The 13,582-nt window shown below is 36.7% G+C and overlaps 1 pseudogene; it reads left to right on the top strand.

The window, feature by feature from the left end:
* The first annotated feature begins 1,732 nt into the window (after window positions 1-1,732).
* Window positions 1,733-12,365, top strand: LOC110777002 (succinate--CoA ligase [ADP-forming] subunit beta, mitochondrial-like; annotated as a pseudogene).
* The last annotated feature ends 1,217 nt before the right edge of the window (window positions 12,366-13,582 follow it).

Here is a 13,582-nt window from a genome sequence, read left to right on the forward strand (position 1 = left end):
TACACTACTTACTTTATTCACTTAGATATGACTTTGAGGCGGGGCGGGCTCTGCAGACGCGTATCCGCCTACAATTCTCTTCCCCATCTTCTCCATCAACGATAGGAACGACACCCACCACTCCCAATCCGCGTCTCGGGAGGTATAAAATAAATTTCATCCCCTATCATCACCCCCTCCCCCCGGTATACCCACACCTGCCTCAAACCCATCCTTAGGTTCAACTTTTTTTTTTGGTAAGAGTTTTGAATTTTAAAAACTCGATTTTAGAGTCTTTGACAATTCGTTTGCCTGAATAGAGTAAATGAATAAATAAAAAATATTGTAATATGTAAGTTAATATATATATATATATATAAATAATTGAGGGATCTTGCGAGCTATGCACAAGCGATACATCGAGTTAATCATCCCCGGAAAACTCAATTCTCCGATCAAACACTTCGTCTCCGACTCAAACCATCCGGTGATCATTCGTTCCACCTCCAAACACTCCGAAAGCACCCAAATGATTGTAAAATCACCTGAAATATCAAAGAAAACACAAACGGAGCGTAATAGAGTACAATAACGACGACTTATGCAATTATGACTCTAAATGCAACTAAAATGAGACGAATGCCTAGAAATGCAACCTAAATGAGCCTAGAATACCCTATATAAATATGATTCATCAATTGCCCATTTGGTTACTTATTAAAAAATAAAAACAAATAAAGGTACATAGAACAAATTATTTTCATCCCCACTCATCACATGTGTCAAACCTAGCCCTAAACGGCTGAACTCAACATTATGTTTTGGTAAGAGAGTTTTGAATTTTAAAACTCAAATCTCAATTTGGTTATCTGGTTACACTATACTTTGGACACAACCTTATAGATATTCTCTTAATTAAAAATAATGATGAATTTTTTTATACGGAACGACACCCACCACTCCCAATCCGCGTCTCGGGAGGTATAAAATAAATTTCATCCCCTATCATCACCCCCCTCCCCCCGGTATACCCACACCTGCCTCAAACCCATCCTTAGGTTCAACTTTTTTTTTTGGTAAGAGTTTTGAATTTTAAGAAAATTATATATACGGAAATACAACTTATGATGAGTAATAAGTGAAAATATTAAGTCAAATTATGTAATATTACTTGCAAATCTGGGTCATCAAGAAGCTTTAATGACAAGTTGTCGAGAAATTTGGTGTGAATATATAAAATGTCTACATTATCTTTATTCACCAAAATCTTATTGTTTAGTGTCATACTTAGCTTGAAACGACAGACACACATCACGTGTATTACCACTAGTAAAATAATGGGGTAACTCATCATGATTACGTTGAATTTTTTTTATACCAACAAGGTCACTACCCTTAAATTTGTTTTATAAAATTACAATATTAATACGAAATACTTCGTATAAAATAGCACACACACTTCGCGTCTTCGCCTCACGAACTACCTTGGTGGCATAGTTTTTACAACTAGCTACTCTTGGGTGCTAACAATACGATATTTATAAGTGGGGTGTTCAAAAAAAAAAAACAGACCCGCAATTCCCGGCCCGCCAAACCGCATACCCGCTACAAATTAACCGGGTATTTTTGTGTAAAAGACTGCCATGTGATTTTTGTCAAACATTTATCTTAGACATAATGTGATTATTGATTAGGCATACTTTGTGATTTTCTTTTAGCTGAACTTTTAGAAGGTTATAAATTAGTATGGAAAATATCTAGCATCTCAATTTTAGACAAGCAAAATACTCATTTACCGGTTAAAAGCAAAAACAAGTAACTATTCTTCTTTCACGGTTTATTTTCACGAATTCTTTTGTATTTGCGCACTTTCTCCTCTCATTCCACTCAAACACTCGATTTTTGAAGCTTTCTGTCGTTCTTCCTGACCTTCGATTTTGGGATTTTGAAGCTTTCTGTCGTTCTTCCTGACCTTCGATTGCTGTAGTGAGGGTTTCGAATTCTTCAAATTCGATTGCTGACCAAATTTGATTTCTTTTTAAATTTTGGAGTAACCTAGGGTTTGAATGGCGCCAAAAAGGAGAGAGAAAGTTAACGATAATAATGTGAATAAGTCGAATGTGTTTCATCCAGATTCAGTTCCGGATAAGGATAGAATAACGCTTGTAGTTACAGATTCTGATTCTTTTTTTAAGCAATTTCTTAGCGCTGTTTTCTTCCTGAGAAACATCACAGCTTATTCCGGAAGTAAATGTAGATTGAGTAGGGATAATTCTAAGTTTAGATGTGGGGAAGAAATTGATTACCAGAATGAGTCATTGTTTATGATCCTGCATGTTTCTCTGGATGAAAAATTTGGTATTGATTTATTGATTTACAAACCAGAGTTGTATTTGCTTGCCACTTGTGCCCAGGGGAAGTGGGAGAAGGTTAAAGATTTTAAAATTCACACCAGGTTAGATTTTGACGGAGCTACGGATTTCGATTTCGAAGCAAACTACAAAGGTTCAGTTCCTCCAAAATATAATTTTCAAATACTTCGTGATTGCATTAGGACTATATACCGGGGGGGACAAGGAGACATTGAGGGTTGTTTCAAGAAGTTAGCTGTAATTTTTTGTGAAACTACTCGGTTTGATCTGTTACTATACACTATTGTGAATGTGATGGAATTTCGAACTACAACCATAATTCTTAGTGACGTTCAATGTTGGGTGGTTAAAAATTGGGAAGCTTTGAGTAAATTATATATCTTCTATTGTTTGGGTTATGTATGGAATCCATTGGATTTGCAATCTTTAAGGGCAGAAACTTTTGAAGAAGCCTATGAAATAATTGGGATACTTTGTTACGTCCAAGATAATGTCATACTATCCGATTTGGAAAGGATATACAACAAAATGGAAGAGGAGAAAAGAATGATAGAAGAAATGAGGAAGAAGGATCAAGTGATTGTTCCAAAGAAGTGGCGACGTAGGTCTATTGGGGACGAGGATATTGAATTGTTAAAAAATATAAGAAATCGGGAAGTTCAGAGGAGAATGAGAGAACTAGAATCAAAAAAATCCGAAGTTGAAGAGAATGTGATGGCGGAGTACAAATTTTTGGATGTAATGATCGCAAATATGAAGAAAGAAAGAAGAGAAGCACCGTAATTGTGTTGTCCGGTGGCATCGATCAAGAGGGATTTATGCTGCACAACTGCTGATTGTGTTCATTTGAATTAAAGGTATGGCTTATTCTGATAATTGATGTTTGGTTACAGGGCTATACAGTTGTTGCGCTTATAATGGTTAAATCCTGTCTGAAACATAAATTTGGTCTGCTGTTGCTTTTCTTGTTGCTTAACTTTTCACTTCAAGCAGTTGTTTGTATGACCTGTTGAGAAATTTTGAAGATCTTGTTTGTTCTTTTTGGTAACTTTGATTTAATTTCCATTGATATGCAGTGTAAATAGCTTAGAGATCTAGCTGTTCAGTAGCTTAAAGATTAATCTGCCTTTTCAAAGATTGTTTCATGAGTGCGATTTCGATGATGGAATTGAATGCAAAGAGCCCCTTCTTGTGGGACTGGGAGAATTCAGTGATGTTCAACACAAAAGCAGCCGAAACACCAAAAAAAGTTACAGTTAGTAGAGTCTGAAATCGAAGGAATAGAAGGATTTGAAGTTGGGTCATTCTATTCTTCTGGAGGTCGTAGTGATGGTGGTGGTACTGGTTCTGATCTGGGATATGCTTCTTCATCAAAATCAGCTTCTGTTGATTCATCCACAGACAGAGTGATCAAGGGAAACCAATTCTCATTGGAGACAGCTGATTGTTTCCAACATGATCTTAGAAACAAGAGAGATTTGGTTGAAACAATAGAAAGTTCAGTGGCTTCTGGTGAATCTTTGATTTCCCTGGAGCTTGGGAAACAGACATACTTTGAAGATGTTTCTGGGGTCAGCAATGTGAGGAATAATACTGCTCGATCTTCGCCTGATTCTGTAGCAAAGAAATCCAAATCTTCATCTCTCGGTACAGAAAGTCCACGCTGTCAAGTTGAAGGATGCAATCTTGACCTTTCCTCTGCTTAAGATTACCATCGGAAGCATATAGTTTGTGAAAGCCACTCAAAATGCCCAAAGGTTGTTATAAACGGACTTGAACGAAGGTTTTTTCAATAGTGCAGCCGGTAAGTTTCCATGGTAGCCGGGAATAGTATATTTTTTATTTTATTTTTCTGATTATTGCATTTCTAGTTTGGAGCTTGCATATGGTATTTTGCGGGATCACAAAATAATTAACTAAACTTTTGACACGGTAATTGAAGGTTCCACGGGATGTCGGAGTTTTACCAAAAGAAGAAAAGCTTCCGCAGGCGTCTTTCTGATCACAATGCACGTCGCCGGAAGCCAAAGCCAGAGGCCATCCAATTCAACTCGATGTGAACAGATTTGAACGAAATAAGCTAGGGAAGAACCTAATTTTGTTTGACTGTGTGCTATTGGTGCATAATTGGAGTTTGTGTGTAGTTAAATGATGGAGTATGATGATGGCATTTTTACTTTGTAGGGGGCTGAGCTCATGAGCAAGTATGGTGTCGGTGTTACTAAAGAACTTGCCATATCTTCTGTTGATGAGGTTCAAAAGGCTATCAAAGATTCCTTTTCCGGTCAAGATGAGGTAAAATCTATGAGTTTTATAGCTTTAGAGTTGTGAGTTGATTTCGGTAGGTTTTGTGTTGTTTGCTTGTTTATGCAATGCTTTTGTGGTTTTGGGCCTTTGAGAATGGAAGTTGGTGTTTACCAATATTTAAGTTGTGAACAAAGCTGAAATATGCAACATCTTCTCGTTGTTCCGAGGAGTGGTATATATGAGATCAACATAATTCTAATCCATCTAAACTGGATTGCACCACAGACAGGGTTAGTAGATTCATTAATCCATCTTTTGTGTATGATGTTATGTGTATGTCTTCACTTATGTTTTTTGAATACATTTCTTTTTCAGTTTTACCCCCCCCCCCCCTCCGATGATCCCTAAGTTCATGTTCTTTCAGTTGCATGTTGTTGTGCAGCAGACTTTAAAAAATATTTCTTTTTTAAAAGTGAACCCAAATAAAATGCATTTCTATCCTTAGTATGATATTTATTGCCATTACCGACGGCTATATAAAGTATGGTTTATGATTTATCTTGCAAGTTGCAACCAGTTGCCATTATTTGGAGGCGGAGTATAAGTTTGAGATGCTGCATTTGTTTGTTAATTGATTTCTGTGTTAACTACCCTTCCCTTATGCCATTCTGATCGTGAGACTGTTGTAAGAAATACTTTTTTTCTGGTGAAGGTGGTAGTTAAAAGTCATGTCCTTGCTGGTGGATGTGGATTACAAGGTGGAGTTCACATTGTGAAGACAGATCAGGTTGCAGACTTGGCTGGTACTTACTAATCCAGGCCTTTTTTTCCCAGTTTGCATGGGAATTGCCTATTTGTTCTTGTCTTTGAGTATTCATTTCGTTGTTTGTTGGAACATTGTTGTTCTTCATTCCCTATGTCATTATATATATAACCAGCAACTTATGGTGTTGAACATGTGGGAACTGAAAGAAAAACAAATTGGTAACTTTCATGTTTTGAGTGTTGGTTGAGTTCGGTTGTATTTTCAACTTAAGGACACATGAGAACTTAGAAGTCCTATTTCATTCACAAGGACATTTTCTATGATGGATGGCTGTTGCCATACCGACTAGCTTCTCTTTTTGTCATTATAACTCACAAAGTTTCCTCTCTAAGTATGTACATTATAAAATATTAGATAAGTATTATTTTTCATCACTGACATCTTTAATTGGTAATTACTTGAATTTGATGCATGTTTTTCTTAAGTTGTGGCCGGACTAGGTAATATCCCTGTGTCTGGCCATTTGGAACCAAGGTTATCTTCACTTTTTCTTTGAGATAGTTAGTTAATACTTATATGACATATTCTATTTATTTTACTTTGAAAATCCATGGAGTTTTGCGGCTTTAGGGATCTGTAAGTAATCTATGATGCAACTTAATTTTGGAGTTCTTATTCTGTTGTTATTTTGGTGTTCTACATGTGCTCTGATTTTCAGGAAAGATGCTTGGTCAGATATTGGTCACCAAACAAACTGGTCCACAGGAAAAACCTGTCAACAAGGTATATTTGTTCCTTGTTTTTTTGGTTCAACAAGATCTTGGTCTTTAGACTTGGCTGTGGTCTGTGGAGTGCTTGAAATATTCAAAATCTAAGGGGGTTTGCGTTATCTTATCTGTAAAATATCTTGGACATGTAATTTTAAACTTCAATGCTGTTTTTACCTCCTGCTGTCCTGCAGCCCTTCTTCCTCTCATATGTTTGGCATCATCCCATGGTTTTCTTTCTATGAAAAGGACATCGTTTTTCATGTTAGAATTTTGTGTTTTACACTTATTGGGTGTTAACTTTGTTAGATGTGCGTCTTTGGGTTGTGTTATGGTTGTCTCAGTTCTATAATTTGAAGACCTGAAGGTTTTGATTCATTGCTGTTTTCTCTGATCTTGTTTTTACATCTGGATCTTTCCCATAAAACCTGAATATTTCAGTCATTCTTGTTCTAGATAATCTGGAGTTATCGGCCTCGACTCTTCATTTGTTCTAGGTGTCCAAATGGGCATTTCTTACATTAACCAAAGTGCCAAACAAAATTTATCATCCTTCGACACCATTCTGAGAACTTCAGTAATAATATTTGTTTATCTTCTTAACTTGGTGTCCTTGCTTTTGATGCAACCCGTTCCTAATTGTATTACATGCGCACTAATCTTTCTTTCTTCTTTTTTTTTTTTTTGCATATACAGCTTTATTTGTGTGAAAAGATGTCGCTGACAAATGAAATGTACTTTGCCAACACACTTGATCGTACGACTGCTGGTCCCTGTCCTTGAACTCTTTTCATTTCTTTAGCTTTGTGAACTGGCCTCTTCATGCTATAGAATTTTGTTCTTTCAACTATACTAATCTACATTAGAAACAATTATTATTATGTAAGTAGACAAAAGAAAAATGTAGCAAGTAATACCTCATATATAATTTTATAAACCCACCCGACTTTCTATAAACCCCACCAAACTTTAAAAGCTGGACAAAAAAGTAAAAAACCTTATACTAAAGTAGAGTTACTTAAGATGAACTTTATTTCAAATTCAAGTATGACTAAAAGTGGACCATTAACCACCGTTGATGACGCCAGCATGATATGTGTGGTTTGTGCTTTTAACCCACGAGGGTGACGAAGATGAACGTGATTACTATCCACCTTGAGGACAATGAACCATCCAAAGGAAGGGACAGTAGTGTAGGTGTTGCATTAGTTTCCTAGGATTAGGCAAGGGAGGAGGGAAGGGAATTCACTAGAGGAGAGAATTGGAGAAGTTATGAAGAAATGAGAGTTTTATTTTGTTTGTGTTGTAGTTTGGAAGTAACAAGCCAGTTGAAATTGATTGAAATATCCTCGATTCACGAGCTTTTTCAGGTAATTCAGTGAAATCCTCATCTTCTCTTAATCATCCTCAAATATTCGCAATTAATTATAGTAAACCTCCACCATAAGAAGGCAAGTAATTGTTACCTGCTGGATTCCTTGCGATAGTGAGGCAATGAGCAGACAGTTGTATTAGGAAAATGGATACATGGAACATTAATCTGAAAGCCCTGCGGAAGTAGCAAGTGGATTAACACTGATATTCTGTATTTGTTGGAATCGGTTTCTAGATTTGATGTGCAGTGAGTTGGATAATGTGCTTTCCTGTCATGTTCTTGTACATTTTTTTGAATATCTTCATATGTGAACTTAAACAGGGATAACTTTGTAATATTATCTTTGTTTCTATTTGTAGCTTATAATTGCTTGCAGCAAAAGAGGAACAAGTATTGAAGACCTTGCTGAAAAGTATCCTGACATGATCATTAAGGTGCTGATGCACATGTTTTTTTTCCAAATATTCCTATCTTTGTGCGAAACTTGTATTAATTTGTATTTTTCATGCTCAAGGTACCTATTGACGTTTTCAAAGGCATTACTGATGAAGATGCTGCTAAAGTTGTTGATGGGTCTAGCTCTCAAGTCGGCCGATAAAAAGGCTTCCATTGAACAAGTGAAGAATCTGTATAAGCTTTTCCGTGAAAGTGACTGCACCATGCTAGAGGTGTGCACAACTATATTCCGCATACAGCTGCGTGTAATTTTTATGTTTCATTTTTCTACGTGTTTATTTCTTTCCCTTGAACAGATTAATCCTCTTGCAGAAACTTCTGACAACCAATTGGTAGCTGCTGATGCAAAGCTCAACTTTGATGAGAATGCTGCATTAATTTTGTCAGAATCCTCGAGAGGTTTGTTTAACAAGTCATTAGTTTTGACTTGTGAATTATTCATTATCCTAATTGTCCGTAAACGAGATTTGGTTTTGTTTCCACGTATGTTTCTGGAAATGAGAATTGTTAATTTGTGGTCCATTGTGGGTTCGATCAATAATTTTTAGCTGTTGACTACTGATGGCCTTCTGACAAGGGCGTGTTGGAAGTTTCATATACTGTTTTTTGCATCTCATGGATTTTTGTTTTTGCTCTAGATATTTTTTGCATCTCACTTATTGCAAAACCTTGTCACTTTTTCTTTTAGGTAGATATGTGCCTTCAAGGAGTCGATGATAGATTACATGGCAATGCTAATTGCCTTCACAAATGGGGTATATTCACCATGCTTATTGTTGTTTTCACACGGGACTTTATTTATTGTGGGTGCTTTATTTATCTATTTGTATCACAGCGGCGAGCTGTAGTTTTGTGCTTTTCCATTCTTTTTTTTTTCTCACCTATCTCATTTTATGTGGGATTGGCAGACGTTTCATCTTATAAATGTTTCCTATAACTGTACAGTATGTTGTTTTTGTTTTTCTGTTTATTGCCATGCATCTACTACTCTTCTTTCATTACAAAGGCCTAAGAGGAAGCCAGTTAATGTCTCTTTGTATTCGTGGTCTGACTAGCTGAAAATTTGTTGATTTTGGGGCTACTGACAGTGCGGTGTAATGTTTGTCTTGCTCGGCAGGTTGCTGCTGCAAAAGTTGATTTGAACCATATTGTTCTAGGCCCCATGGTCAATGGGGCTGGATCGGCTATGGCTACGATGGATATAATTAAGTTGCATGGAGGAACACCTGCCGACTTTTTGGATGTTGGTGGTAGTGCTTCTGAACATCAGGTGCGTATTTTATTGTTTTGGGATACTTTTGTAAACTGTGCAAATTGCAAAGTGTTCCCATTGGGAACCAACTTCTAGGGGGAGTACATATTTTTTTTTTCCTCTCAAGGAGAGGGGTTTTTGCCTGCGAAAACTTGACTCCAAGTTCTTGTGCTTCATCTTTTATAGTATGCTTACTGTTCCCCAAAAGAAAAGAGCCATAAAGGGATGTAATGTTAACGAGATTCGATCACGGGCCTCTATGCTTACTATTCTCCAAAAGACATGGAGGAGAAAAATCTAAAATGGAAAAACTACTTAGAATGAGAGACACCATGGTTTGCAAGCCAGTCCGCCGCTCGGTTTCCTTCCCGGTACACATGTATAATCTTAACTTACCAATCTGCTAGTCTTAGGAGACCTTGGCATTCTCTATTGGCGTGGATGCCCTTTTGGTTTTAAGGTGTTTGATTTGCTTGTTTGTCATTGATAAAGTGAGATATTGTTACATTATATTCTTGTTGATGATTCGTATTTATGTGACAACATCTATTCTTGTTGAGTTCATTGTGAATTGTGGTATGATATTAGTTAAAATTATTAGAAGCAATAGATATGGAGTTTGTCACTTGTTGAGGGTTAGCAATAGGTCTTTTGATTCTTCATGTGTGTGTAAGTGTAACGCGCTCCAATGGAAATAACATGGGATGAAATTTTGCCAAACAGGTCAAGTTCGAGTTGGGTAATCTAAATATCCGACCTTGAAGGGAGTTAATGGACCATGTTTTATGTGCTGCCTAAATTTTAATTCTGATATGGTCAGTCTTTTCTCAATTGGGCTCTTGGTTTAGATTCAATTTTATGTTATATTCAATAAGTGGAGTCGGGTCTGAACTTTAGATTGTTGAGTATCTTTTCATAGGCTTTCAAGATTTCAAGTTATTTTTCCTTTGCTGGATTCGGGGTTGGGGCATTTAATGACAGTTGTTGGCTAAATTCTTACTTGTAGATGCTGTCTATTATTGTTGTTCTTTGAACCTGAATGAAAATTGGGTCTGATAATTGCAGGGATACTATAAGTGCAGACGTGCAGTCGTGTTAGAGGCTGCCCAGCGAGGAAACATGTAGATAGGTGCTCAGAGGAACCTTCAATGTTGATTGTCACATACGAGGGTGAGCATAACCATGCCAAGTATATTAGTTTTAATATGGTAGAAAAGTTGAAATCTCTATAGCTAAAGATGTTTAATTACTACTAGGCTGTTTAGTTAAGGTTTTTAGTTCTGGGTTATAAGGTTTGAGCCACAGACCACAGAGCTAAACAAGAATGCCCATATAGTTAAATGGTTACAGACTTACAGATTGGATTTCCTGGAAACCTATTCTCTTAACTTACTCCCTGTGATCAATCCCTTGCAAACATCAAAATCAATTTCAACTCAATGCAATCCCACTAAGTGACTAGCATCTGCATTCAAGATTTTACTGTATTTTCGATTATATTTGAGGGTATATGTAACAATGTATGTACCAGTGTCTCAGGCATGGCGAATCAAAGAGACTACTCTGTACCATATGAGAGGGAGTAGCATTGTAGCAACACTATCAAGTTGGAATGTGTTTAGGGGTGGAATACAGAACTAAGCAACAGCATTGAAAATTATGGCATGGTTGGAATGTGTTTAGGAGTGGAATCCAGAACTAAGCAACCATAAGTGAACATGAATTGAATGAGATTTTGTATATGGAGGATGGATTATAATGCTGATTAGTTTTTCCTTTTTTTTTTTTTTTTGCATAGCATATTGTGCTCTTTATGTCTTAAACTGGATTTATCGGTCCGTTTTGCAAGATCATAGGGCTCGTTGGATTCTTAAGTTTGACAAGTTCACGATCAATTGATTGCTTTTTCGTGATGTACGTTTCTGAGAAAATGACTTGATGGGTATCAGGTCTGGTGCATACAGCTCTATATGATGACTTTTCTCACTTAACGTGTGCAAACAATTGCAGCTTGGATATCAGGTCTGGTGCAAACAGCTGTTAATGTCAAATAAAGTTTCAGAAGGGTGAATCTCACGTCAGCTGACATGGGAGTATCGAATTAGAGTCAGCCGAAACTGACCCAGAGACACCTGAAGGTCGCGGCAGACTGCGTATGGTGTTGGGTTTGCTGGTGGAAGATCATCTGGCGCTGACGGCAGACTAGGCCGAAGCCGACACATGCACTCATGATTACAATAGCAGAACACCATAAGCTGATGCCAAAGAACTCAAAATTGATGGCAGACTAGACGAAGCTAATTGGCAGACCACCTGAAATTGATGCCAGACCGAAAAGATCATATTGAAAGGAAGGCCTAAAGAGTTCAATACATGATAAAGGTAATATGCTGCATGTTTGAAACCATAATGAATCATTTTCGGAAATCATAAATGCAACAAACTCGAAGGCTTGGAACAAAATATGTCAACTCAAAAGAACCTCAAAGTATTCTTTACCGTTGGTGTTGTTTGAATAATTTGTGTCAGTAGAAATGCAGTATTTAGATGTACCAGGCGATGAACAAGTCGCTGCAATGTCTTGTGTTACGTCTTTATCGTCGTTATTATTCATATTCATTCATGCCAATCTTCTGAAAAGCATATCACCAACTGTTCTTTCTCTCTAGATTCAGATGGATTCTCTCCTCCCATTGGATCTTTCTCGTATTTCTTATTCTAGATTCTTTGAATATAATGTTTTGACTTTGTATGTATGGTATTAAAATTGGGATCAGTGATTAGTTGTTAAAATGTGTGACAGATAGAAACCATGGAATCTGTAAACAAGGGGGTATGAAGCACAGGTGGCTACTGTAACTTACTGCAGGGATAGAAAGCAGCTGAAAGTATCATCCTTTATAGTCGACATGATATAATTTGACTTATTAGTTATTACAAGATGATATCTCTAACTTCCATACCTTTTTCATTGGGCTATTTACTCATCATTTCACCATACTGTATTGTTTTTTCATGCATATTTCTGTTACATGAGATCATACTTTTACTTTGTAGCTCTGTTATTGTAAAACTATAACTTTCCTTCCTAAACTGGGGAAACCCTAGACTGAAGTTGTAGCATGAGTCAGTACAGCAGTACTGTTCTTTTTCTTTTTTTTTTGATTCAATGGAGAAGAGAAGCTTCAACAAAAAAAAACAAACTACACTAAATCTTGGGAGGGGCTCAGCCTGGGAGCCAATTGACTCTTTATAGTTTTTGTTTGGGTGTTCAATTGACTCTTAATTGGGCTTACAGCCCAAAAGCCCAATAGATTAAAATATAACATAAAGCTCACTCCCAATAATGGCTCCACGCTTTATTCAAGCGGCCCACGGCCCATTAACAATAAATACCCTAAAGATATTTACTACACAATACTATATATATGCCGCCAAGGCGATGTATCAAGGGACGTCCAATTACTGTCTTAACACTCACACTCTCTAGAATCCGAACCAATTACTTACTAAAGCATCGGAGGGGCTTTCTTCGGAAACACCCCCGAGACTAGTAACTGTGTCATTGTTCATGTACATTTGGGCTTTGCACAATCATTCAAGCAAGATCTTCCACATCCACGAAAGGGTCTTCAATCTGAATTCTATTGTTTCAACACCAGAACAGTTCTAAAGGTGCAAATTTTAAAATGGAAAAACTACTAGAATGAGAGACACCACGGTTGGCAAGCCAGTCCGCCGCTCGGTTTCCTTCCCAATTCATGGATATAAATGACACCATCACCTACTTATTTGCCTAGTTTTAAGAGCTAATTAAAACTAATTGATCCATCCACTGATCCACACATCCATTTCTCCTCACTTCTAAACAAGCGATTACTGGATAAATTACTATTTACGATATTTTCAACATAACGTCATGGCAGCTAAAAGAATCTGGTTTCTTTTATTTTCAATTAGTCATCACAAACCTGCTAATTCAATTAGCCGTTCAATAGTGACAAATTTGAATTATTTTCTTCTTCTTGTCAGTGAAACCGCTACTTGAGATAGTGGTATTGTTTGTGAACGGGGAAAACAAATTAATTTTGCAAATTTTTACCGATGTGGACCATAGATTAAAGATATTATGAAAATAGAGAGTACTTCGAGAATTTCGTCTTCTTCTAGCATTAACATTTTAGTCTTGAAATAAATAAATTAATTCATATTCAAGACATTTCCCTCCAATTGAATTCTCAACAATTAGCTAAAAACTTTTTCATAACAAAGTTGTGACTCATATACCATTTAAATTATCAATATGCTAAGTTCAAATTATCAACTTCAATAACTTTTTCTATTGCCAAAATCACAAGAGTTAAAAGA

Source organism: Spinacia oleracea, chromosome 1 (genome assembly GCF_020520425.1).
Source record: "Spinacia oleracea cultivar Varoflay chromosome 1, BTI_SOV_V1, whole genome shotgun sequence".
NCBI lineage: Eukaryota > Viridiplantae > Streptophyta > Magnoliopsida > Caryophyllales > Amaranthaceae > Spinacia > Spinacia oleracea.